This window comes from Scyliorhinus canicula, chromosome 2, assembly GCF_902713615.1.
Source record: "Scyliorhinus canicula chromosome 2, sScyCan1.1, whole genome shotgun sequence".
NCBI classification, from domain to species: domain Eukaryota; kingdom Metazoa; phylum Chordata; class Chondrichthyes; order Carcharhiniformes; family Scyliorhinidae; genus Scyliorhinus; species Scyliorhinus canicula.
The window spans coordinates 238,116,731-238,144,633 of record NC_052147.1 but is presented as its reverse complement, the minus strand read 5'-3'; the positions used below and the strand labels follow the sequence as shown (position 1 = coordinate 238,144,633).

At 45.3% G+C, this 27,903-nt stretch overlaps 1 long non-coding RNA gene across 1 annotated transcript in view; it reads right to left on the bottom strand.

The window, feature by feature from the left end:
* Positions 1–1,402: 1,402 nt before the first annotated feature.
* The window catches only part of LOC119962052, a 66,864-nt gene continuing 40,363 nt past the window's right edge, over positions 1,403–27,903 (bottom strand). Inside the window, exons 2-3 of the long non-coding RNA XR_005459791.1 lie at positions 2,584–2,677; positions 1,403–2,399 (exon numbers count right to left, since the gene is read on the bottom strand). This is a non-coding gene — a long non-coding RNA (uncharacterized LOC119962052). The remainder of the gene's footprint in view (positions 2,400–2,583; positions 2,678–27,903) is intronic.

Genomic DNA, 27,903 nt, shown 5'->3' with positions numbered 1-27,903 from the left:
AACTTTCTGTCATTAATTTCAAGCGCTTTGGAGTATATTCAGCTGCATCTCAACTTCCCTACTAGAAGCCAGCATTGCAGCATGAGAGCAAACAGGAACCCAGACGCTGAGGAGGAGCAACACCAGAACAATAACAGGGGTAACAGCAGCATGAGGAGGAGCTGCCTTCTCTGTCGCCACATGACAGAGAGGATGAACAGATTCAGCTCAATAAAATACCTTACGCCAATCACAGGGAATATAAGACAAGGATGTGCGCTGTGACCCTGATGCACTGCCCTCCATTGGAGTTACCCAAGAAGATCCTACCCCCCAATGAACAATTCACCTGCATCCTCGGACTGTCTGCGAATGTTTCTGACTGAGCTAGAGTCAGAAACTTGGGGCAGTTCTCATGTACTTACCTCAATAGTTACCCAGATTGACACCTAGGTAACTACACAACTGACCCCCCAATAACCCCCACATGCTCACTCCATGATTCTCCCATCAACCTAATATGACTACTTCTCCCCACATACCCATCTCCCCACCATCCACCTCTGACCAGATCAGGCCCGTCTACTGACCTGACCTAAATACCTCCCCCATTCCCCCCGGTCCCCCCAATGACCACCCAACTACCTTCCTGACTCAACTCAACTAACCCCCCCCTCGCCCCCCCCCCCCCCCCCCCACCCCCCAACTACATGACTATCCCTCTGACCCGATCTGATCGGACTGTCCCCAGCTAGTTTTAAATAACCCTCACCAGTCTCAAATACGCCAACCCCTGAATAACCCACTGACCAGACCTAACTACTTCCTGAATCACCTTTTATCGAACCACTTGTGCACCTACTGACCCTATCCCTTTACCCACCTGCTCACTCAATCAGCTATCCACCTACGCACTTATCAATTTATCCACTTATGCACCTCACCCTACTAAACCTTTCATCCACTCGCCCATTCATTGACATTCACACTGGACATTTAAACTTACCACATGGCAATTGATGCCATAAAAAGGGGGCATATGCTGATTTCCCCCAAATCTGATTCACTAATGACACCATTCCACATTTCTATGGTCTCGGTAGAAATATGCTGCAGCATCAAGATGGGGGAATGTTCAATGGTCATTGTCCTGTTTGGAAGATCTGGGTCATCATATGTTCATTAACATTTGGGCAGCACGGTAACACAATTGGATAGCACTGTGACTTCACAGCGCCAGGGTCCCAGGTTTGATTCCCCGCTGGGTCACTGTCTGCGGCGTCTGAATGTTTTTCCCGTACCTGTGTGGGTTTCCGCCGAGTGCTCCGGTTTCCTCCCACAGTCCAAAGACGTGCAGGTTAGGCGGATTGGCCATGATAAATTACCCTTAGTGACCAAAAGGTTAGGAGGGGTTATTGGGTTACGCGGATAGGGTGGAAGTGAGGGCTTAAGTGGGTCGGTGCAGACTCGATGGGCTGAATGGCCTCCTTCTGCACTGTATGTTCTATGTTATGTCTATGTTAACATTAATATAAGCACTAACTGCAATTAAGATTTGTTTCTCATCTGCTCCCACTTACTCCTATGTGGTGCTACACCTGTGGTTTCAGCAGAGCTGGAGACAGGCAGCTTGTTCCCTGACAGGTGAGAAGCTTGTGGTGGATAGTCTCTGGGCTTTGGAAGCTGAGAGGTTGATGCCAAAAAGGGGAAAGAAGCAGCGTGTGTTGTTCTATCTGAGGGTGGAAGGGAAAGGGCTGAGAGTCAGGGTGCCTCTAGAAGGATTACCTTGTGCCCTCTCTCCACCTTTTCCTTCTGGGTCTACCTGCATTCCCCTGTTAGTGTTGACTGGAAGAGCACAGCCACACGCAGTCACCAAAGCAAGGCTTTGATTGATCCAATGTAAAGTGGCAGTCAGAGTGTACCATTGGTCTGGACCAGCATAAACTCGGTGGGCTGCAGTGTTTGATTCTCTGCGAGGATGGCCAACTTCTCATCACAGTGGGCATCAACACAAATGTCCGACACATTATGATGCTCATGATGGGATGGATGAATCCATTCTATCACTCAGGGTGTGCACAACCTCTGGAAATGTTGGAAGCAGCACACATATTTCCCGGTGTTGCTCCACAGGTTCCTGTTTCATGCATAACCCTCATCCCAACCGTCAGTATCAAGTTTGAGCGAAACAGATCTTGGAGATCCCTGTGCTCTCCAATGTGAATTGAATGGACTCATCACTTTTGTCCTAGTCTTCAGCACCAGCACCTGTTCACGTGTGCCAACCTAACTATTACCACTCCAGTACCCACTGAGAAGTATGTATCTGCACTGGTGAGAGCTTCCTTTCATATGCTCATCCTCCTCTGAAGATTTGCCCGTTTACTCCTTCATCAACATCTCCATCACCCGTTAAGGACCTGTGGGAGATAAAAAGCTAGTTAGTGCTGAGAGTGAGAAAGGTTACAAACTCAGAACTGTTCAGTTAGTGCTGATTCATCAATTCAACATGAGTGATAACTAAGGGCTAAATGGGAATGGATCATCTAATGCTGTCTCGGGGCCACCCCCTCTTTCCAACACCAACAGCAGTGTGTCTGTTACCTTGCTGATCTCCTGTAATGGTCCATAGTGGTCAGGGTGGCAATGACTGTAGGTCCATCTCCAGTTCCCCTCTTTTCCTGGAGCCATGCACTCTCTTCTTGTGCAACAAGAGAACACAAAGAGTTAAGAGTTTGAGAAGTAGAATGTCTGTTGAGGATAGAGTAAGACTGTGAGAAGCTAATGAGGTCATTTAAACTTTTTTATGGCACTGCATCCTTGTACACACCTGCTGCTGATCGCCTCTGCTACCAGCAGTCATGTCTGCTTCATTAGTCTGACTGGCCTTCTCCTTCTGTCCTCAGGAAAGAGGACTTCTCTCCTGTTCCTTAGAACCCCCACAGTCAGGGAACCAGGGAACAGACAGACTTGCCATGGCTTCTTTCCATTCTCCTCCATACTGAATTGTTTACCAGCAAGATTTCCTGCAGGCATTCAAACCCGTGCCCGAGTCCTTTTAAATAAAAAGCTTTCATTGACCGATTTGACACATCATCACCCTCCCCACCCTCTCTAATTGATCAGAAAACCGAAAAGAGGAATGCTAATGAGATGGCTGTGTAAAATAGCCATGGCAAAGCCTGCTCCTTTAACAAATGGATCCCCAATCCACCACAGCCATTTCAGATGAGACAATCTTAAAAAATTTCATCCAGGCAGCATGGTGGCTCAGTGGTTAGCATTGCTGCCTCATGGCACCGGGGTCCCAGGTTCGATCCTGTCTCTGGGTCACTGTCCTTGTGGAGTTTGCACATTCTCCCCGTGTTTACATGAGTTTCGCCCCCTTAGCCCAAAAATGTGCCTGTGGATTGGCCACGCTAAATTGCCCCTTAATTGGAAAAAACGAATTGGGTACTCTTAAAAAATTTTTTTTAATTCATCCATTATAACAATTGATGCATACACTTCAAATATTCTTACCTGATAATGTGGAATATGATTAATTATTTTTGGCCTGAATTATAATTTAGTGAATGTAAAAATAGAAATAGTTCAAAAGGACGCTTCAAAACTGAATGGCATAGTTTACTGGGACAAGCGCAGCAATAAGACTATCCCCATAATGTGTCAACTAACCTTCTCCCTGGTGAGAGCCTTTATCTTCTTTCAGCCTTTCATCTTTCTGCCAACATCACAAACAATATGAAAGTGCAACCTAAGCATTCACTACTTCCTGTCTCTCAAACATTCAAGCATAGATTCTCCTCTATTGGCACAGCTGCCACTTTTGACAGGTTTTCTTTGTGAGATGCAAGTAGGAGAGAAAAATTGGCTGCAAATCAAAATGACGGGGGTGGCGGAATTTGCAGGTGACTGACAATAACAGGCAAGATTTTTTAAAAGACTTTGAACAAATTCAGAAACGTATCTTGACCCATTAGCAGCCTGTACTAAGATCAAAATGCCTGGGAATAAAAACAGGTAAAAGTGAAGGAAAATAAAAAAATCCAAGATGTAAATCCAAGAAGTGGTAGTGAGGCTGCATGTGAATGATTGCATGGCCCGTACACAACTCCCTGTTTTTTGGCTGCGGAAGGAGATGCAGCCAAGTTTCAAGCTACTGCTAATGACTACAGTCACTGCATGTGCTATCCATATGCTGCGTGGTGGCTGATGTCCGTGCAACAGATGGTATAACTCTGAATCTGTGTTTCTGCTGTCCCAAACCCTGGCACGAGAGTTCCTAATGGTCATTGCCAGGTAGCTGTGCCAAAGTGTACAGAACGGTTTGATAGTATCTTAGTGAGTGTAGCCAATCAGGAAAAACTATCTTTTGATTATTCTGGATAGACTTCTTTTATGCAGCACTTCTGAAACTTTGACATATGTAGTTTGGCGTGTTTTCTAGATAGCAACCAGTGTTATGGTTAATTGGGCATTCACATGACTTAATGGATCTGCTGTCCTACGTTTCTTCGGAAACACCAAATGTTTTGGATTGGCGGAAAGTTTTGTCTGATTATTCATCTCTGCGTGGTGTTGGTCCATCTTTCTGCCTCAAGTATTGTGCAGCAATGCAAGCTGTTGTTGTTCTCATTTCGTGCTAAACTGATCAAACAGGTTTAGAATTTTTCTTAGTCAAGGGAAGCTGTGTGAAGTTAAATGAAATAATTGAGTTTTGCTGTTACGATCATATGTTTATACGATAATCATATTTTGGGATGATAGCTTTAAATTTAGAGTAAATGAAGGGTACTATGTGACCTTTTTTAAGTTTGCCTTACAATAAACCTCGGTGGTTTGATTATTAGAAATCAAAAGAAACATAAGGATTGCTTTACTGAAAAGAAGATGCAAGGTATTTATGCTTGAATATAATGGCAGCAGTCTCTGTGTTTACAATAGTTAGACTGTGGGCACGATCTACTGGCAGGAATCGGGATGGGACGCGGCTGGTGGACCCTGGGAGAGGCCCCCCTGGGATTCTCGATGGCTGTTGCACCTCGCAAGAGTGGGGAGGTGGATTTTGAATTGAGCCAGGCCTGGCTCACCCAGGCACAGCCACAAAGTGCTGAGGTGGGCTTGTTAACAGGCCTGCCTTGGTTCTCTGGGACTTTGTCCCAGTCGTTTTATTTATTAGACGTCCTAGCTCTTCATCCTTACATTCTCTCACTTCCCCCTTCCTATTCCTAACCTCCCATCCATGCAAATCCATTCTCCTCCATCTCTCCGAATGGCCCCTCATACACTCCATGCCAACCCATGCAATTCATTCTCCACGTCAATTTAGCATTTTATTGCAATTCAATGCCCAGTATTTACTCTGTACGGAATCAATGAACACTTTTGTAACATTGGCATAAGTGCAATAGCTTAAAAATAGCCACTTTCTTTAAATTTCTGATGTTACTACAACCTAATCATAATCTTTATTAGTGTCACAAGTAGGCTTAATTTAACACTGCAATGAACTTACTGTGAAAATCCCCTTATAAAAGTGTCAAACAACCAGACAATTGAGGAACAAGCAACAGAAACTTCAAGTACTTGACACTTGTTTATCTTGTGTAAATAATCATGGAACAATTGACAAAATAGCTCGAAGAAAATTATGTCAATCAAGCAATACTTCCCCTTCTGTACACCTGTTTCAACGGACTACTGGATTGCTGGGTTGTCAGTCAATAATGCACAAAGAAGTGAAATGCGTTGTCTCATCCTCGTGCAGGAGGAGGTGGAGTTCACCCTCCATATTGCCTCGCACCACAGTCACCAGCCTATTTCCCCCTCCAACTCCTCCTCCCATTTGTTCTTGAACCTGACCACTTGCACCCCATCCTGCTCCTCCATCTACTGTATATACCTCCAATTCTCCCCGCCCCAATTTATCCAGGAGGAGCAGTTGTTCCTATGGAGTGTACTCCGGCAACCTGGGAAACGTCCTCCCCACTTTCCGCGCAAAGTCCCGCACCTGCATATATCTAAACTCACTATCCCTCGGTAGCTCAGACCTCTCCCGCAACTCATCCAGACACACAAACTTTCTTCCCGAGTACAAATCCCTAACCCCCTCCAGCCCTGCCTCCCTCCATTTCCCATACATCCCATCCATCTCCCCTTGCTTAAACAGGGGTTCCCACACAGTGGCATCAACACTGACATCCCCTCCAACTTCAAATGTCCCCTCAGCTTATTCCACAGCCTGACCATCGACTGCGCCACCAGGCTCCCCGTATACTTCCCCAGAGCTAACGGCAGTGGAGTCGTACCATGGGCCTCAGACTAGTCCCCTTCAGGACTCCTCTTCCATCCTGACTCACTGCGCCCCTGCCTCGCTCCCCTCCCCTCTCACCTCTGTCTCCCCCCCCCCCCCCCCCCCACAGCCAACCATCGCCTCACCTTCTCCACATTCCCCCCCCCCCCCCAATATTAGCACAGCAGGTGCGGGAGTGGCAGTTCCCCTTTCTGTCTCTGCCTATGCAACAGAACCCGCTTTACCCTCGGCACTCTTGCTGATCATGTCAGGTGCAATTTATCCCAAATCTTAAAATCCCCCTTTATCTCCTCCACTAAAGTTGCCAAATTTCACCTGTGCATTGTAGCCCATTCTCACGTCACCTGAATCCCCAAATACCTAAACCTCTCTCTAGCTACATTAAATGGCAACACCCCCAAATTAGCCTCCCACCCTGCCGCATTCACTGTAAACACCTCACTCTTCCTGAAGAAGGCCCCAAGCCTCTCCAATCGTCCCATGATCCTACCCGTACTCTCCAGCGGGTCCGACACAAACAACCGGGCATGAGCGTATAACGACACCTGGTACTCCTTGTCCCTCTCAAAAGCTCTACCACTCCTCAGACCCCCGAATGGCCATTGCCAAGGACTCAGTTGACAGCGCAAACAGCAACAGTGACAGTGGGCACCCCTGCCTTGCTCCCCTCTGCAGTCCAAAACTTGATGAACTCATCGCGTTCATCAAGGACACATTCAGCAAATGTAACCACGCCTCAAACTTTGGCCCAAACCCAAATCATCCCAAAATTTCAAGTAAGTACCTCCACTACATTCGACCAATGGCCTTCTCAGCATCCAGAGAAACAATAATCTCTGGCGCCCATTCCTCTGACGGAGTCATAACCACATTTAACAGCCTCCTGATATTGCTGGAGAGCTGTCAGCCCTTTACAAAACCTGTTTGATACTCAGAAACCAATACTGGCAAATACCCCTCCATCCGCCCCACCACCACTTTAGCCAGGACTTTAACATCCACAGTTAACAACAAAATGGCCTTTACGACCCAGACTCCAACAGGTCCTTCCCCTTCTTCGGGATTAGTGTAATTGACGCCTGTGTCAGCATCTCTTCAGTGCCTCATTAAGCATTGCCAATAGGTGGAGGGGCCAACTCTGCCACAAAGGCCTTGTAAAACTCTGCCAGAAAGCTTTCGGGCCACAGAGCCTTCCCCGACTGCATTCCCCTAATACTATCTATCACCTTCCTCAGCCCCAGCTACTCCTCCAACGCCTGCCTCTTCTCTTCCTCCAACGTGTCCAAATACCGCTCCATATCCCTTATCTCTACACTCTGCTCGGCCCGATGCAACTTTTCATAATACCCCCTGAACACCTCGTTTATTCTCCCCAGCTCCAGGGCAGTAATCTAAGAAATATAACCTGTGCCACGAGCTTCATCATTTAGGCAAAGGCAGATCAGGGAGGTAAATGTGTTTCTTAAGGGATCGTGTCGTAGGGAGAGGTTTAGATTTTTGGGCCATTGGGATCAGTTTTGGGAAAGGAGAAAGCTGTTTAGAAGAGATTGGCTTCTTCTGAATTGGTATCCATATGGTTAGAGGTGTGAAAGAGGAAGGGAGCAGTGATCTTGATTAATATTCGCTATAGACCTTTAAATAGTGAGAAGGAAGTAGAAAAGAGAATTTGTAGGCAGATTATGGAAACCAGCAGGGCAAGTAGGGTTGTGATGGTTGAAGATTTCAATTACCCGAAGGTAAACTGGTAAACGGGTAGAGTGTGGGGCACAGAACGGGAGAAATTCCTGCAGAGTGTGAGGAGAACTTTCTGCAACAGTACATTTCCAGTCCGACCAGGGAGCAAGTTCTGCTGGATCTGGTCCTGGTAAATGAGGGAGGGAAGGTGGAGAATGTCAGAATAGGGGAGCTGTGTGGAAGTAGCGATCATAATATAATATGATTCAATCTTAAATTGGAAAAGGATAAAAACTGTCATGGATTAAGATCCCAGTCTGGAAAAGGGCAAATGTTACGGGTCTAAAAGTTGAACAGGAGCAGGTTGATTCAAAACGCATTTTTGTGGATAAAAACTGGATGAAAAATGGGAAACTTTCAAAGGAGAGAAAGGGTGCAAGCTAGGTACGTACCTATGAGAAATAAATACGGGGTATCCAATGCTAGAATACCCTGGATGACTAAGGATATTGATGATAAGATAAGGAAGAAAAAAGAGGCATATGGTGCATGCCAGAATAACAATAGCAATAGAAATCAGAAAGAGTATCTCAAATGCAGGAGAGAGATAAGGCTGGAATGAGGAAGGCTAAGAGGAAGAGGAAAGGATTGCAGTCTGTGCTAAAACAAATAGCAATATCTTCTTCAACCCTATTGATGGTAAAAGATTAGTGAAGGATAGAGTGGGGCCCATAAGGGGCAAGCAGGGTAAACTGCTCACTGAAGCGGAGGGTATGGCAGCGGTACTAAATGAGTACTTTGCCTCTGTCTTCACCAAATTAGAAGATGGTGATAGTGGTCCAGTTTAAAATGTGGGTGTTGAGCAATTGAACAGTATATTGATAGATTAAAAAACGGTGCTTAAAATGTTGGCAGCACTCCAGGTAGAGAAGTCACCAGGCCGGGATGGGATGCATCCTACATGATGCAGTTGTTTAAGAAAAGGGGAAAGGATAACCTGGAAATTACAGACCTGTCAACTTAACATAAATAGTGGGAAAACGAGGGCGGCACGGTGGCACAGTGCATTGCTTCCTACGGCGCTGAGGACCCAGGTTTGAATCCCAGCCCTGGGTCACTGTCTGTGTGGAGTTTGCGCATTCTCCCCGTGTCTGCATGGATTTCACCCCCACAACCCAAAGATGTGCAGGATAGGTGGATTGGCCATGCTAAATTGCCCCCTTAATTGGAAAATAATAATTGGGTACTCCAAATTTATTTTTAAAAATAGTGGGAAAACAGATGGAGGCCATAATACGGGATGATATTATGGACCACGGTTTAGAGAACACCAAAGTATATCATGGATTTCACCTGACCCACAACTTTTAATAGATTTTTGTTATGGGGAGCCCAAGGGTCCACTTTATAGGTGTGATGCAACAGGGATCTAAAGTATTTTTAAAGAAAACAATGTTTATTCTATGAATCCAGTTAACATTTTATAAACACACAGTAAGTGTCTTATCAACTACCAACACTGATACCCCCCCCCCCAAAGAAATACATTACTCTATAGGTAACCCTTTGTAACTTTCCAAACAACATCCATAGGTCAAAGAACCTTTTTAACAAAGACAATGGCGGGGAATCTCTGAAATCCCGGCCAAGAGTTTATGCCACCATAAACACCGAGTGATGTACACCGACGTCAACAGGCCTCCTGGCCCGGCAATTCACTGGTGTTCAGGGGGTTAGCACAGCAGCAGAGTGCTGCACACTGCTCCGGCGCCAAAAGGTGGCCCTGCATGGCCGGCGCGGGTCTGCGCATGTGCGCAATGGCCATCTCCGTGCCGGCACTTGCACGTGGTTGCCGTCTCTGCGTCGGCACAGAGCAACATGTCAGGGACTAAATAGCGGACCACACAGAAGAAATTAGGCCCCTTCCAGATCACGGCCGCCCGCCGATCGGTACCCCCCGATCGCCGGCCTGGACCCGTGGAGGCCCCCCCCCCCCGAGTCTGATCCACCCGCCCCCTCACCAGGACATCTACCGCGGCTGCGGGTCCAACCTCCCTCTTTGTGGTACCAGGTTGGAACCACACCGGCGAGACTCGGCGGGTGTTCGGCTGGTCACCCACAGAGAATAACTGTGGGGGCCTATTTCAGCGGCCCGACCGGCACCGTGGTGACCGCACGGGCGCGATTGACGCCGCTTCTCCGGTTGTCAGAGAATTGGTGGGCAGACGTAGGAACGGTGTGGTGAGAATTTCCCATACCTCCGGAGATTCTCCGACCCGGCAAGGGCTCGGAGAATCCGGCCCAGTAGGTTTGAATTCCTTACAGAAACAGGTATTACTTTGAAATCAACAAGTGATCTGGAGATATTCTTTAGCATGCAGAGAGAGAGAGAGAGAGAGAGAGGCCTTGGTTTGAATGCAGCTCTCCAGCTGAAAACGAAACTAAAACTCAGAGCCAAAAACAGCTTCCAGCTCAAAACAAAAGTAAAAAGCAGAGCCAGAGCCCAGCTCCACTGACATCACTACAGCCACTTGAGAAGACAAACATTTCTTAAAGTGACATTCCCATGACAATGAGATAGATATACACTTAAGAGAAAAACAACTAAAGACCAGACAGTCAAAATGGCATTGTCAAGGGCAGGTCATGTCTGACAAATTTAATTGAGTTCTTTGACGAGGTGATACAGGCAGTGAATGAAGGTAGTGCCATGGATGTTGTATATTAAAACTTTCAGAAAGCATTTGATAAAGTGCCACATGGCAGGTTGATTAACAACTTGAAAATGTTTGGGATTAATGGATCCTTAGCAGTATGGATTAGAAGTTGGCTAAGAGATAGGAAACAGAGGGTAGATTTTGATGGGCATTTCTTAGACTGGAGAAGAGTTGAAAGTAGTATTCCCCAGCGCTCATTGTGGGGATCCTTGCTTTTTCTGATTTATATAAATGATTTAGAGGTGGGTGTTGAGGGCAAAATCTCTAAATTTACAGATGATAATAAGCTTGGAAGAATAGTGAATTGTGAGGATGGTGCTGAGCGACTTCAGAGGGACATTGACAAGTTGGCCAAATGGGCAGGGACTGGCAGATGAACTTCAATGCAGCAAAATCTGAGGTAATGCATTTTGGTAGAAGAAACATGGGGAGACAATATAGGCTCAATGGTACAACATTGAGGGGAGTCCAAGATGAGAGGGATCTCGGGGTGCAAGTGCAAAATTCTCTGAAGGTGGCCAGGCCAGTTGAATCAATTGTTAAGAAGGTTTATAGCATCCTTGAGTTTCTACATAGAGATATAGAGTATAAAAACAAGGAAGTGATGCTACACCTCTACAAATCATTGGTCAGACTACATTTGGAGCACTGTGTTCAATTCTGGGCGTCTTATTAAAGGAAGGATGTTAAAGCCGTGGAGTGAGTGCAGAAGAGATTTACTAGAATGATGCCAGGAATGAGGAATTTTAGATACAAGGAAAGATTGGAGAAATTGGGCTTGTATCCTTGGAGCAGAGAGGATTAAGAGGCGACCTTATTGAGGTGTTCAAAATTCTGAACAATTTTGACAGGGTAAAGAAGGATAATCTGTTTCCACTAGTTGGTATGTCAGTGAGTAGGAGTCACAATTTCAAGATGGTCAGCAAGAGAGCTAGGAGTGAGATGAGAGAACCTTCTTTACTCGGAGAGGTTTTGAGGTTTGGAATGCCCTGCCTGAGAGCATGATGAAATGGATTCCATAAGAGGTTTCAAAAGAGAACTGGATATATATTTGAAAGTGATTAATATGAAAATGAAAATGAAATGAAATGAAAATGAAAATTGCTTATTGTCACGGGTAGGCTTCAATGAAGTTACTGTGAAAAGCCCCAAGTCGCCATTTTCTGGCGCCTGTCCGGGGAGGCTGGCACGGGAATCGAATCGTGCTGCTGGCCTGCTCGGTCTGCTTTAAAAGCCAGTGATTTAGTCCAGTGAGCTAAACCAGCCCCTGATAATATTGAGGGCTACGGAGATAGGGATGGGGAATGGGATTAGCTAGGTTGCACTTTTGGGAGCCAGTGAAGACACAATGGGCTGAGTGGCCTCTTCTGTGCTGTATATAACAAATAACAAGGATCTAACACCATCTCCCTCTTCTTTGCCAACACCCTTAGAATTTCCCTAGATGTTGCCTGCTTCTGCGGCTGGTGGGCCAGCATGTGGCTCGCCTTCTTTGTACTGTACCCCCTCGCCCTACGTAATTGCCCCACCGTCTTTCCCGTCATCAACCCATCAAACTGTCCCTGCAACCTCTTCCTCTCCGCCAACAACTCCTTAATGGAAGCTCCCGAATATCTCCTGACAAGCCCGTCCAACCCATTCTTCTCCCTCCTCCTCCTGTCCCTATGGCCTTGAACAAAATAATCTCCCCTCGGACTACTGCCTTCAACGCCTCCCATAACATGGCCACTGGCACCTCCCTCCCCATTCTTATTAAGCTCTATGTAATCTCCAATCGCCAGGCTCACTATTTCGGAAAATCCCTTATCTGCCAAGAGACGCAAATCTAGTTTCCAAATCGACCTCTGCATTTGTCCCGAGCTAAGCCTTACCTCCAGCCAATGTGGCGCATGAATTATGGGCACATTCCTGACCATAGGTTTTCCCGATCACTTATGGAAGTGGCTAGCACCATTTAATCCAAAAGACCTTCTGAAGCAGATTTGCAAATCATAATAACACGAATATTCTTTTGCTATTCTCGGTTATTTGCTGTGTTGTCCCTCTAGGTGATGGCATTTATGGATTTATCTCCCAATTAAGTGTAAATATCATCAGTGGGACCCTCCACTTTGCCAGCAACATACTCTCTCCCGCAGATTTCCTAACAGCATCAGGGTGGCCACAATAGGAAACCCCACTGGCCGACAGTCAGGACGGAGGACCCCGCTGTCGGTGGGGGCGCGCCACACCAGATAACGGTTCTGGTGGGACGGAGAATCCCATCCCATATCTTTAAGGGATGCTGTCCAGGAAATTCACATCTCATAGAATCATTAAATTTTCAGTGCAGAATGAGGCCATTGGGCTCATCAAGTCCATGCCAGCTCATGGAAAGAGCAGCCTACTTCAGCCCACACCTCCACCCTATCCCCGTAACCCAGTAACCCCACCTAACCTTTTTGGACACTAAGGGACAATTTAGCATGGCCACTCCACCTAACCTCCACATCTTTGGAATGTAGGAGGAAACCGGAGCACCCGGAGGAAACCCACACAGACACAGAAAGAACATTCAAACTCCGCAGAGACAGTGACCCAAGCTGAGAATCGAACCTGGGACGCTGGAGCTTTGAAGCAGCAGTGCTAACCACGGTGCTACCATGCCGCCCATATGCACACATATCACATTCACTACAGGTATTAGACATCTTGTAGCACACTTGCAGTGACCCTAACTCTAGACTAGAAGGTCTAGGTTCAAGTCCCGCCTTGGTCATGGAGGAGCATTCATGACACATTTCAGTGGTTTGATAATGAGCCCCACTTCCCCACTTTTCCCAAGGGAAAAAAAGCATATGAGCGTGAAGATATCCTTTAAAACGATTGCAAGTATAATTCAATTTGATATTAGGTTTGATAGGCAGTGTCCAAATTATATCCAAGTTAGGAAAACTTCAAATATGTGCAAGACAAATTAGCCAAAGTAAATTGGATTGAACTGTCAATGGGTAAATCCCAGACAGATATGATAACTATTCAGTATGATTCAAAATCTGCTCTTAAAATGGAAAGGATGCTAAGAAAATAATAAGAGGTATAATAAAGTTATGAGAGGTCTAATTCGACAGCAAAAATAAATGCGTTTGAAGAAAAGAGTGGCAAATGCTGGCTGATTAAAAATGAGAGCAAATGAGATTATAATGGATGATGTACGAATGAGAGACTTGTTAAATAAGTACTTTTTAAAATCTGTTTTCACAGTGGAGGAAGGAGACAAATTACCAGTGGTACAAATAAACCTAAGATAAGTCAAAGGGAAGAACTTAGTGAACTTAGTGCAAGGAAAGAAAAAAAAAACAAATGAGAAAATAATGGGACTTTTGACAGACTAACATTCAGAACCAAATGGTTACAGTATTAAACTAAATTATTTAAGAAATTAAAGATGCATTTGACAAAATTATCCCTTTGGTTTCAGGAATTGTGCTTTTGGATTGAAATATTTTAAACAACACTCAGTTATTTAAGAAGAGGGGGAGAAGAAACCAATTAGTTACCCAATCTCTCAATTTAAAAATCATTACATAAATATAGCATCAGGGACAAGGCCCTGATATTCACTTGGAGGTGCTCGGAATACTGTGATATTTATTAAGCGGTAGAAGAAGTATTGCCTGGAAATTGTTCTTTGCTGTATTACCATGGGAATCCTTCATCTCATTCTATCATATGTGTTTGTTATTTCAATGACAGCATTAGCATATTTGTTTTAATAAGGTTAAAGCCTCAGTTAAATTTGTGGACAAAGGAATGACATACAAACATGATGCATTTAGATGCTCATAACACAAAAAGTAATTTCTAATTGAAATCAATGGTGCATCCTCCTGTCGAAATTTATCAATCTTATAACTATGAATGGTCATATAGTGGGCAGCATGGTAGCATAGTGGTTAGCACAATTGCTTCACAGCTCCAGGGTCCCAGGTTCGATTCCCGGCTTAGGTCAATGTCTGTGCGGACTCTGCACGTTCTCCCCGTGTGTGCGTGGGTTTGCACCGGTTTCCTCCCACAGTCCAAAGATGTGCAGGTTAGGTGGATTGGCCATGCTAAATTGCCCTTAGTGTCCAAAATTGCACTTAGTGTTGGGTGGGGTTACTGGGTTATGGGGGTGGGGTGGGGGTGTGGGCTTGGGTGGGGTAATCTTTCCAAGAGCCGGTGCAGACTCGATGGGCCGAATGGCCTCCTTCTGCACTGTAAATTCTATGAAGTCTATGAATAATCAAACTACGTAAATATTTCTCTATCTCGTGGCTGCGGAGACTTAAATTGAGATAAATTTTAAAATCTGTAAATCCCGAAGTGCTCTTGGTCGTGGACATAGGATCCACCCTCAGAATTGTAATTATTGAGCTGATTGCAGAAAAATACTTTTCACTGTACCTCGGTACACGTGACAATAAACAAATCCAATCCAATCCAATCCAATCAGGATGAGCTGTCTATTTCTTTGAAACACTTAATGACTGTTCTTTTTGATAAAACTAATAACCATCTAAATTGATGTGGGATTCTATAAAAGAAATAAAGGTCAACCAATTGCAGTTCATTAAATATATCATATTTTAAATTGCTATGAAATGAATAAGGATGACCTTTTACAGTAACCAGAGCATAATTATATGATAACATCTTTTTAAACATTGTCGCCTGATTTAATAAATTGGCAGAAATACAAACAAATGGTGCAGGTACAGGACCACACTTCACAATTAGCAACAGAGTAAAGTTAATTAAATATGATTGCTCAACTTTATAAAAAAAATTTGATTCACCGGTCTGGGAGAGGCTGTGCACTTACATAATTTCTCAGTCTCAAACCTCCACAATTTGACAGGCGTAATCCTAATTGACCATTAATGACAGATGAGCCCCACAAGTCTTTATCTTGACTCCTTAATTATGATTATTTATGCATACTTGTCAGGTTTTGGCATGTTCTCCTTGTGGAATGGAGAACAATTTTCTCAACACAGTTCTCTATTAATAGAAATGTGCTCTATTGCTTGCACTCAAAAACATTTCAACCATGGACACAGGATTTCTGTAAGACCGACACACCCAATCACTGCTGAAATCATATAAATTGATATGAGTGGAATCAATCGCGTGTTTTAACACGTATGACATCAAATTAGTAGACTATGCTTTGTTACTACATACTGCTCCAGAATGTATTTCTGCTTTGCTTGTTGAACCCATTTCAAAGGACTTCAAATTGCAACATGCTGCGACCATTAAAAAAAAATATCTGGTTGAAATTCCTGCTTCATTATCAAAGAAGAAATGATTTTATGCCTTTGAGCATAAATTAATGCCTTGGCTAAAATAGCAGGTGAAAGAATATCACATTCACCAAGAGTTCATACACTGGTGTCATTCCAAGGGCTAACTTATTGCAGGAGGGGGAAGAGGATAAACAAGAACAGCAGCAGGTCAGGGAACCCCAAGGAGCTGTATTATCTCTCCGCAGACTATTCTTGAAGAGGTATCTTCGCGTGTATTTTTTTGACATCCTTGGTATTTTGGAGTCACTTAACCACAATTTTCAAGAATCGGTGCATCAGGAGGCTACACGCCACCAAAACGATTTGAGTTTCAAAAGCTAGTTATGACGGAAAATCCACCACCATTTCCTGCTGCCTGCTGTCCATTGGAAATGCAATGTATCGATGGCTCTGGGAAAGAGCATATTAATATAGGCATGGGCAGAAAGCTGACTTATATAACTGATATCACCCTCTTCAATCTGGGATAAGCACAAGACAAACAATATGAATGGCTATAGTCACTTTGATTGTCACAGGCACTGCCTGGCCAGTTGGAAAAACGGGTTTCAAATCTTATTGTAAGACTGTACAGGGGGAATCTCTGCAATTGGTCCCTTGGAGAATCTCTTGCAGCTTTGTCTTGTGCTGCATTTTGCACAACTTTGCTGGTTTGCAGGAACTAAATGTTGAACCTGGCGACCACACAATCTGTGATGCAATGTAGAGAGCTGATGGCCTGCAATTGGAAACATGCTGCAAGTAGCCTGGAAACATGGTTTGGTTCAGGTTCTGTTTCATCTACCAGTTCCAGCTCTGGAGTGAGGCCCAAATGCTCGGGCAGCTGCTTTGCTACTGCAGGTCTCCGTGCTTTATTTTGTATGTTAAGTTCTACCTGCTTGGCTTTCGTTATTAGTTCTTCTATGTTGAGGATGTTAGGTTTTGCCTGGTTTAGTTCTCCTCCTGTAGAAATGCTTTCACTTCAAATGCATCGATTTTATTTTCTAGTGTTAGTACTGACCAAGTTTACTGCTGTATTCCCTTGTGTTTCTATTTCGACAATTTTTTCAACTTTGTTTTCCCCTTCCCTTTTAACTGAATTAGCTCATTTGTAATGGATTGATCATGGACTACTGTCTCATTCATAGTAAGCCTGTAATTTTTTGGATGAATTGATGCTTTAGTTGGAGTGGAGATTATGTAAAACCAAATGATCCTCATTAAGCTTTATGGAATCTTCTAGTTGAATTACCAGAAAATTGGGTCTCAGGTGAACTTTAGATTGGAACAGCTTTGGAGGAGAGGCCTTCTCTCACTTTCAAGGTATATCTGTATATTACCTTGCTGCATTATAGAATCATAGAATTTACAGTGCAGAAGGAGGCCATTCAGCCCATTGAGTCTGCACCGACTCTTGGAAAGAGCACCCTGCCCAAGGTCATATCTCCATAACCCAGTAACCCCACCCAACACCAAGGGCAATTTTGGACACTAAGGGCAATTTATCATGGCCAATCCACCTAACCTGCACATCTTTGGACTGTGGGAGGAAACCAGAGCACCAGGAGGAAACCCACGCACACACGGGGAGGATGTGCAGACTCCGCACAGACAGTGAGCCAAGCCGGAATTGAACCTGGGACCCTGGAGCTATGAAACGATTGTGCTATCCACAATGCTACCGTACTGCCCCTAATTTACCTTGTAGCTGGTTTGATGGTTTATAAGGTGTTTCTGATAATATCTATTTTAGAATAGCTTCTGCTGTTACATTTTTAAAAGCAGGAAGAAAACATGGCTGCCTTATCCATGTGACCTGCGGTAAGTCTGCAGTCAATTTCCAAATAAGGTGGTGGGTTGGACCAATAAGCATCCTGTGTTGTGGCTTTTCATACCCTGAGAGTTTCAGTCAGCCAGGGTCTTTGTGTTTCGGATGAGGAGCCATCACAAGGCAATGAAAGATTGTTTATATCTTTCGTCTGAACACTCTTTGAGTTTCAATGCCCCTGATGAAATGTGGAGTCAAGTTGTCTGTTGTTGTGCTTCCTTTAAACAATGGGATGAGCGAATCTCACACATGGCTGTAATTGTCCATATTTCATTGAGGTATTTTCTTGTGTTTCAGGATTGTCTGGAGTTGAGTACTGCCAAGTCACATGATATGTTACAGCCCACCTTAACTTTTGGCTGCTTTGTGTGCATCTGTGGAGTGTATAATTGTAATGAAGAGAGTTGCTATAGTGTTGCCTTGTAATGCAGACAAATAGAGACAGAAGGACCCCATGCTCATCCTTATTGTATTGATCAGGTCATTGAAGCGCTTCATGTCAACCCATGTTCTGGGAATAAAGGTGAGGCAGAGACATTATCTGCCACCTGCCTCCACGTTTACTACCATGTCTATTTAAGAACCTTTCTGTCAATTCAGGGAATTCCTGCATGGCCTTAGAAGGAACACGAGCATCTTCATTGCTCCAGTGGAGAAGCAAGGTACATAATAACAGGTCCCAGGTTCGATTCCCGGCTGGGTCACTGTCTGTGTGGAGTCTGCACGTCCTCCCCCTGTGTGCGTGGGTTTCCTCCGGGTGCTCCGGTTTCCTCCCACAGTCCAAAGATGTGCAGGTTAGGTGGATTGGCCATGCTAAATTGCCCGTAGTGTCCTAATAAAAGTTAAGGGGGGGTTGTTGGGTTACGGGTATAGGGTGGATACGTGGGTTTGAGTAGGGTGATCATGGCTCGGCACAACATTGAGGGCCGAAGGGCCTGTTCTGTGCTGTACTGTTCTATGTTCTATGTAATAATGTGGGTGAGGGGTGCATTCCCCTTTATGTTTGTCCAGACAGGAAAATAAAGTGTCCAAACCGGGTCTTGTTTGAACTAAAGCTACAATGTGTCCTCAGGCAGTTTTCAGGCAAAGGAACCTGGAATTTATGGCAGCTGTGTCTTTCAGCAGGAAGTAACCAGGAAAGTGGGACAACTGGGAAGGAGGAGATCAGGAACGTGGTGGAAATCAAGGGAGATGCGGGCAGCATCTTGGAGGTCAAGGTCATGATGGGGGTCGCATTGATCAGGGAGTAAATGGATATGGTGATTGAAATGGGTGGCCAGGGGCAGGGGGAGGGCTCTGTGATTGGCAAGAGGCCTTGGTTTAAATGTGGTGCATTCCATCACAATCTGGCACAGGGGGCCTCAAACAGACGAGGTCCCTTATTTGCACATGTTTCAGCCACATGCTTTGGACCTTCTGGGCTGGATTCTCTGAGCCAAAATCGCATTCGGTGTGGGGGGCAGGGAATGGTCGACAAACCCAAAATTTTGACCGGCGCCGCTCCCACAATTCTCTGGTTCCCGGAGAATCGGTCGGGAGTCTCTCGCGCCCCAACTACGCGGTGTGGGTAGGGGGCCATTGACAGAGGCTCCCCCCGCAATTCTTCGCACGAAACCGGCTGAGTTCCTGATGGCATGGTTCAACCACCTATCGGGCGCGTCCACCCTGGTAGAGGGCGGGAGGATCATTCGCTGGGGGTGGGGGGGGGCTCATGAATGGCCAGGGGAGCGATCGGGCATCACGGATCCATGGGCGCGTGCAATCTCAAAGGGGGGGTACATTTTTGGTGCCGCTTTGGGGTCCGAGTCCGCCATGTCTCACGGGACGGTCGCTGGAGACCGCCGCCGTGCGCATACTCGGACTCTCGACTGGAAGTACGGAGCACCATATCCACAGCCAGAGCTGCACGAAGCACTCCCATGCCCTGTCTGCCCTCTGCAGATGGGAGAATCACTCAGGTCTTTCTTACATAGAATTTACAGTGCAGAAGGGGGCCATAAGGCCCATCGAGTCTGCACTGGCTCTTGGAAAGAGCACCCTACCCAAGGTCAACACCTTCACCCTATCCCCATAACCCAGTCACCCCACCCAACACTAAGGGCAATTTTAGACACTAAGGGCAATTTATCATGGCCAATCCACCTAACCTGCACATCTTTGGACTGGGGGAGGAAACCGGAGCACCCGGAGGAAACCCACGCACGCACGGGGAGGATGTGCAGACTCCGCACAGACAGTGACCCAAGCCGGAAGCGAACCTGGGACCCTGGAGCTGTGAAGCAATTGTGCTAACCACAATGCTACCGTGCTGCCCATACGGACAGTCCATAGTGAAACGCCAGCGTTAAAACGCTAGTATGGGGACATAGCCCCATTATTGGAGAATCCAGCCCTTTGTTTTGTTGTCTGTGCCAATATGGTGGGGAATGAGACTTCTCAACACCCCCCCCCCCCCCACCTTAATGGTCATCACCATTCTGTGAAATTGATTTCCATCAATCTTAATATATTCACATATAGGGACTGGTTTAGCTCAGTGGGCTAGACAGCTGGTTTGTGATGAAGAACAAAGCCAGCAGCGCGGGTTCAATTCCCACACCAGCTTACCCGAACAGGCGCCGGAATGTCTCGACTCGGGGCTTTTCACAGTAACTTCATACTTGTGACAATAAAAGATTATTATGATATAATTATCAGCTTTGAAGCCATAATGTCTGTCCACAAAATATCTCTCCCCCCCCCCCACCCCCCCACCCCCACCGGCAGAGTAACGTAATGCTACCGCGAATCAGTGCAGATTTTCAAAAATTAAAACCAGTCATGATAACCATGCCGGGGGCACGGAGGTTCCTGTAGCCCCCAGGGTTCAAGGGACATGGCTGGGTATTTCTCCCTGGCCTCCAACACTGCCAGGAGGCAAAGCCAGGGGACCATGCCAGAGGCATGTCAGAGGAAATGGCAGGGGCAATGCCAGGGTGCACTAGCAGGTGGCTAGAACCCCTGCAGCGAGTAACTCACTCAAGTCAGGAGCAGAATGGAATATTCTCCAATTGCCTGGATGAGTGCAGCTCTAACGCTCAAGAAGCTTGACACCATCCAAGTCAAAGCTGCCCACTTGATTGCTACTCCTTCCATAGACATTCAATCCCTCCACCATTAATGAACAGTGGCAACAGTGTGTACCATCTTCAAGATGCACTGCACAAACTCACCAAGGCTCCTTATGCAGCAACGTCTGAACCAACAACCACTACCATCAAGAAGGACAAGGCCAGTAGATATCGGGAAACACCACTACCTGGAGGTTCTCCTCCAAGTCACTCACCACACTGACTTGGAAATATAATCACCTTTCCTTTTCTCTTGCTGGATCAAAATCCTGGAATTCCCTCCCGAATAGCATTGTGGCTGTACCTACACCTCAGGACTGTAGTGGTTCAAAAGTAAAGCTGCCACCACTTTCTCAAGGGCAACTAAGGGTGGGTAACAAATGGTGGTCTAACCAGCGACAGCCACATTCTGTGAATGTTTTTTTTTTATGTGAAGGGGCACTGGTGGGGGGGTGTTACTCTCCTACATGGGGGGGGGGGCTCCCTTATCCACCGGGGTGGGGGGAGGGGCCCGATGTCTGTGAGGCCTGAGATCTCTTCCAGATAACCACTTAGCTAGAATTACACAATGGCAAGATTACACATGTCACCTAAGTTGTCTTTCAATGTGCTGTGCCTTAGACTTGGGCATTAATTTCTGCAGAGGTTTCTCCTTTCTTGCAAAATCTCTGCTGGTGTATTATAACCTGGAGCTCTGTCCCTTTGTATGCAATAGCTCCAATGCAGAATTATTCATCACCTGCTGAAGTAGAGCTGATGAAGTGTGCAATAAGCCTCAGGAAGTCTTCAGCTTGATCTTTCAAATCCTACTATAGTTTCTCCACTTCTTGCTGTGCTTCTCGCCAAATGAGTGCAGCATCTATTCTCATTATGGATGCTACCCCCCAGCTGCAAACTGTTGTTACATACCTTTAGTAAAAAAAATGTTAATTCTAGATTTAAGACTTTGCACAAACATACCTCTGTTTATTAGATCATGGGTTTTCCAAATAGTAATAAAAAAATACACTAGAGATCTAATTTAACGTTTCATGGGATAACCTTATTCTGAATATTGCAATTTGATTTCTATACTGAGAAGAATAGAAAAGTCAAAAAATGAATCTTTACTTTGTAAGCAGAGGAAAATAAGTTAATCTTTCTGGAACTGTTCTCAACCTGAAAACAAAATGCTTCCACAATTTTGAGAGATTAAACATATTCCCAAAAACATTTCACCATATTCATTCCCCAAAAGACAGCCTCTGCCATTTCTAATAATAATAATCTTTACTGTCACAATTAGGCTCACATTAACACTGCAATGAAGTAACTGTGAAAATCCCTCAGTCGCCACACTCCAGCGCCTGTTCGGGAACACACAGGGAGAATTCAGAATGTCCAATTAATCTAGCAGCGCATCTTTTGGGACTTGTGGGAGAAAACCGGAGCACCCGGAGGAAACCCATGCAGACACCGGGAGAACGTGGAGACTCCACACAGACAATGACCCAAGCCGGGAATCGAACCTGGGACCCTAGCGCTGTAAAGCAACAGTGCTACCACTGTGCTACCGTGCTGCCCCTATTGGTGTGGTAAAAGATTAAAACCTCTCAAGTCTGTATTCGGTAAACAAATATAAATTTAAAGGACTTATGCTTGTACTGGTAAACATTAGAAATAAGTTGTAGTTTTAAGTGTGTTTAATTGAATGTTTCTGTTCTTGGAAGGGTAAAACCTGGAGTTGGATTCATGCTGGAAATGGGCCTGACTAATTGGGTACCAGAACCGAAGGACTGGGTTGATTCTGCTCCCAACTTAATTTTCTCTGATTAGTTTAAATGCATTATATTATCCTCATTTTACTTTTACGCTACAGATGATTTGTATAGATGACTAACTAAATAGTCTTAAAAACAAAAGAAAAATTAAGGGTGGAGTTCTCTGTTTGAGAGATGCCGGAGGTGAATTGCAACTGGTTTACGATCCCCCTGGGAGCTCAAACCAGCAGCTCTGGTAGCACTTGTCCTGCTGATCAGAATAGTGGGATCCCGTGCCAGATTCTGCACTTGGAATTGCATTAATTATGCAGAAGCAAGATCCCTGGCAGGCGGGAAGTTGAATTGCCTCAAGAGGAAGTTTGTTCCTTAACACATCTCCCACCTCCGAGCCCACACCTGCGAGGTACCCATGCCCCATTTGGATTCTAGACACAGCATCTTGCGTCTTCACGCATACCCTTCCAGTAAACTATGCGATATCACTTTAACACCCTTGTTTGTGAACTTTACATGCAGCTTCATCAGCCACCAACTTCCGTCCTCTCGGTCTTCCCTCTGTCTTACATTGTTCACCTTCTTCAACGACCTCCATGCTCCTCCGCGTGCCATCATGAGCCCTCACCCTTCAAGCCCCCTTCTTGCACGGCCCTCCTTCTCTAAATTACACTACCCCTGCCCACACCATCCCTCTGATGTGTTGGGCTGGCTGGGTCGATGTGGACTGCACTTGATGGCTAGCTCATGAGCTCTGACTGTCCAACACTTGATGAGAGGCAACACAATTTTATTTAACATCTAAACTATTATACATTTTCAACTGTGGGTTGACACAATGCTGACTTGAATGGAGGCCTGACACCAGAATGGAGACTTGAATGGAGACCTACTAGAGGGCAGCACGGTAGCACAAGTGGATAGCACTGTGGCTTCACAGCACCAGGGTCCCATGTTTGATTCCCTGCTGGGTCACTGTCTGTGCGGAGTCTGCACGTTCGCCTCGTGTCTGCGTGGGTTTCCTCCGGGTGCTCCGGTTTCCTCCCACAGTCCAAAGATGTGCAGGTTAGGTGGATTGGCCATGATAAATTGCCCTTAGTGACCAAAAGGGTGAGGAGGGGATAGGGTAGGTTATGGGGATTGGGTGGAAGTGGGGCTTAAGTAGGTTGGTGCAGACTCGATGGGCCGAATGGCCTCCTGCACTGTATGTTCTAGGTAAGATTTGTCGATGTAAGCCTGACCAGACTTACTAGCTACCACATGGCGTTTGCACTGGCTAGCTCACGAGCTCTGACTGTCTCAGAAGCTGGGTCGGGAGAGAGCGGGAAAACTGGTGCCCTCTGGCTTTACAGTGGTCGTGTCCTGTCTGGTGATTGACTGCTCTGTTCTGTGTGCTTACTGGTCATCCTGTGTGTCAATCACTGCCTTTCTGCACTCCATTATATACATAGATGTATATTGTGATACCCTCCCCCTAGCCTCATCTCGCATTCCGCCCCCAGTCAAACTTTGGAACTTTGTCGCAGGGGCAGCACAGGTCATGCAATGCAATGTTGTCCAGATAAACACTACTGTGTAGTACCAGAGCCTCCACTCTCCAACCCCAGACATAGTACTGATCGGACTCGGTGACACAGGAGGGTCCATGATTCCAGCAGCATGATGTTGGCCATGAAGACCAGTTCAGCACGGAGATGGAAGCAGTGATGGATCAGATGTCTCAGAGCGGCTGCAGGGCATTCAAAAGGGGGAGGGTGAACAGCCAGCTGTTGTGGTGCATATGGGCACCAACAGTATAGGTAAAAAAGGGATGAGGTCCTACATGCTGAATTTAGGGAGTTAGGAGATAAACTAAAAAGTAGGACCTTAAAGGTAGTAATCTCGGGATTGCGACCAGTGCCATGGGCTAGTCAGAGTAGGAGTGACAGGATAGACAGAGTGAATGTGTGGCTTGAAAGATGGTGCAGGAGGCAGTGATTCAGATCTTTGGGATATTGGAACCGGTTCTGGGAGAGCTGGGACCATTACAAATCGGACCGTCTACACCTGGGCAGGACAGGGGGCAGATCGTCTTAGGCTGAGGCCAATTATACCACCAAGCACCTCAGCATGGCTGGGTGACCTGATGGAGTTTTTGCACCTCGAGAAGGTCAAGTTCACCGTGAGAGGGTAGGCAATGGCTGTTTATAACATACTTTAAAGAGTTGATCACTATTAGCTGTTGGGGAGATGGGTTGGGGGGGGGGGGTTTAGTTTATTTTGTTGTCAGGGAAGGAGGTGTGGCAGGTTATCACTGTTTCTATGAATTATTGAAAACAAAATGCTGCGATGTAGGTGTGGCTGCATTTACTACCCATCCCTAATTACCCTTGACCTGAGTGGTTCACTGGGCTATTGCAGAGGGCAGTTAAGAGTTAACCAAACTGCTGTGGTTCTGGAGCCACATGTGAGGCTGACTAGGTAAGGATGGCAGATTTCCTTCCCTAAAGGGCATTCGTACATGCATTTTAATGACAATTGACAGTTTCATGGACACCATTACTGACTAGCTTTCAATTCCAGATTTTTTGATGAATTGAATTTAAATTCCACCATCTGCTGTTGTGGGATTTGAACCCAGGAGCATTAGCGTGGGTCTCCAAATCATCAGATCAGTGACTACACCACCACATCCCCTTCAAACCCGACCTTCTAAAAACTGTCAGGGCATTAAGTGGATCAGACTTTAACTACTTTTTCAACTCATCTGATGTTGGAAAACTCTGGTATATAGGATGTAATCCAGTTACTGGAGCTTTGGTTTATCTCTGGCTTGCAAGAGGCAATAATTATGCCATTGGAAAGAAACACTGGTGGAAGATTTCACCATGCATGAAAGAAATTGGGTTCCACCTCGAACAGCTGGGCATCCATAAAATATTTTAAGTTCTGCCTCTGGCAGAAGTTGGGTGATATTATCTGACCTTTGGCAAGCTAATTTCCCCTTCCTAAATGCTGTCTCACTTTACTTTGGCAATTTTAAATAAGAGTCTTCTCTAAGATCTGCTGTTCACCCACATAAAAATAGTGTAGGCATTGTCAATCTTTCACTGCACAGCACATATCCCAGATTTATACACATCGGCGTATTATAGTGCATGCAAATTTTACATAAACTGTTATTTGCTCTAACAGTAATCGCTAAATGAACTTTTTTCAGAAAAGCAATATTTAGTGACATTCTTTCAATATAGTCGCTAGTTTTACTTGTGACACTGAATAGGTACATTTCACAATAGCTTTGAAATGGATATTTTGGTTGTTGCAGCAGAACGGTCAGAGATGTACACATGTATAATTTTGGTTCGGGTGAGCTGTGGTGAACAGCTGAAACATGGCAGATAGGATATGAGACAGACATTAAACAAACCTCACAGGGCCAATTAATTAGCCAGACTTATCAAGTTTAGCAGTATCTTGAATACAAATTTTCAACCCATATTCGTACTTAGCCAATTAATGAACTCTCATTTCCATTTGTTGTTAACAATGTTGTCTTGAACTTGCAGAGTTTAAAGAAGGATTGCCTGTATCTGCTTAAATTTGTCATTAACAGAAGATACAAACCACGATTTAGAAGCACTATTTTCGATTAAGTACAAATATGTGACAAACATTTCCTTTTGACTGTTACTGAAAACATTCAGGGCCAGATGTTTGCAGAGTTGGGAAGGATCCGCAGACCTTTAAGACAGTAAGTCGGACCTGGAAACAGAAATCCCACACCCATTTCTGACAGATCCATTTTGTTCTGGCAGGGAAAGGGGATAGAGTGTGATACAGCCAGAATGAAAACCTGAGTTTGAACTTGGTTTTGAATTCAAACAAACCACATTTTAGATGTTCCACATTTTAGATGTTCCTAGCATGCAGTGCATGCAAATGGATGGAATAGACGTAAAAACTCTCCAAAGATGAGTAGGGGCTGTTTAGCACAGGGCTAAATCGCTGGCTTTTAAAGCAGACCAAGCAGGCCAGCAGCACGGTTCGATTCCCGTAACAGCCTCCCCGAACAGGTGCCGGAATGTGGCGACTAGGGGCTTTTCACAGTAACTTCATTTGAAGCCTACTTGTGACAATAAGCCATTTTCATATGTTTAGGTGTCTTTTTTTAAAATCTTCTCTTTAAACTTGATAAAAAGGCTTACCTGTCAATGAAATGAATACCACCTGCTGAACCGCCTCTATTAAACAGGCCATTTGACGTCGGTGAGGAAATGTTTGTGCAGTTTCAGTAGAAATTTTCCAAGGGGGTATTATTATGCCATTATGAATGCCTGGCTGAATTTCAAGAGCTACAATATACTCAGCAGCATAATTTAGTTCATAGTTTGATTGATAGTTAAAGAGGCTATTAAACCATTTACTGTCTTCGATGTAGGGTCTGACTAGAAGTGTTTAGAAGAAATTAACCACTTGAGATTTAAAAGCTTTAAATGGGTTTCATTATTTGAAATCTTTGCACTATCAGGTGTTTATTTGTTTTCAGATCCACATCGCTCCATGATGGATAGAGGTTTAATGGCTTTAGAGGTGGCATGTTTGAGGGCCCATGGAGAGTAAGAGGAGGCATTGGTGTCTATGTGGGGGCATGTGCTGGCATGGGGGTCATGAGGGGGCATTGGTGGATGGAAGGCATGAATTGTCATAGAGGAGCTGTGGGTGTGGTCGGAGCTGGTGAATCTGAGGGGAAAGGGTTTGAGGATCTTAAAGTCTTCTAAAAAGTCTTCGGGGCATAGCCTCAAAATAAGGGGAAGTAGATTTAGAACTGAGTTTAGGAGGAACTTCTTCACCCAAAGGGTTGTGAATCTATGGAATTCCTTGCCCAGTGAAGCAGTTGAGGCTCCTTCATTACATGTTTTTAAGGTAAAGATAGATAGTTTTTTGAAGAATAAAGGGATTAAGGGTTATGGTGTTCGGGCCGGAAAGTGGAGCTGAGTCCACAAAAGATCAGCCATGATCTAATTGAATGGCGGAGCAGGCTCGAGGGGCCAGATGGCCTACTCCTGCTCCTAGTTCTTATGTTCTTATGTTCTTAAAACAACTGGGATGAAGTCCCAGAGAACTGAGGTGGGTCTTCTAACCAGCCCACCTCAGCCCTTGCCCATCCCTTGCTGCCTACAACCTGCTTCTGCGGTCGGTGGGCCAGAACCAATCCCACCCTAGACTTCTCTGAT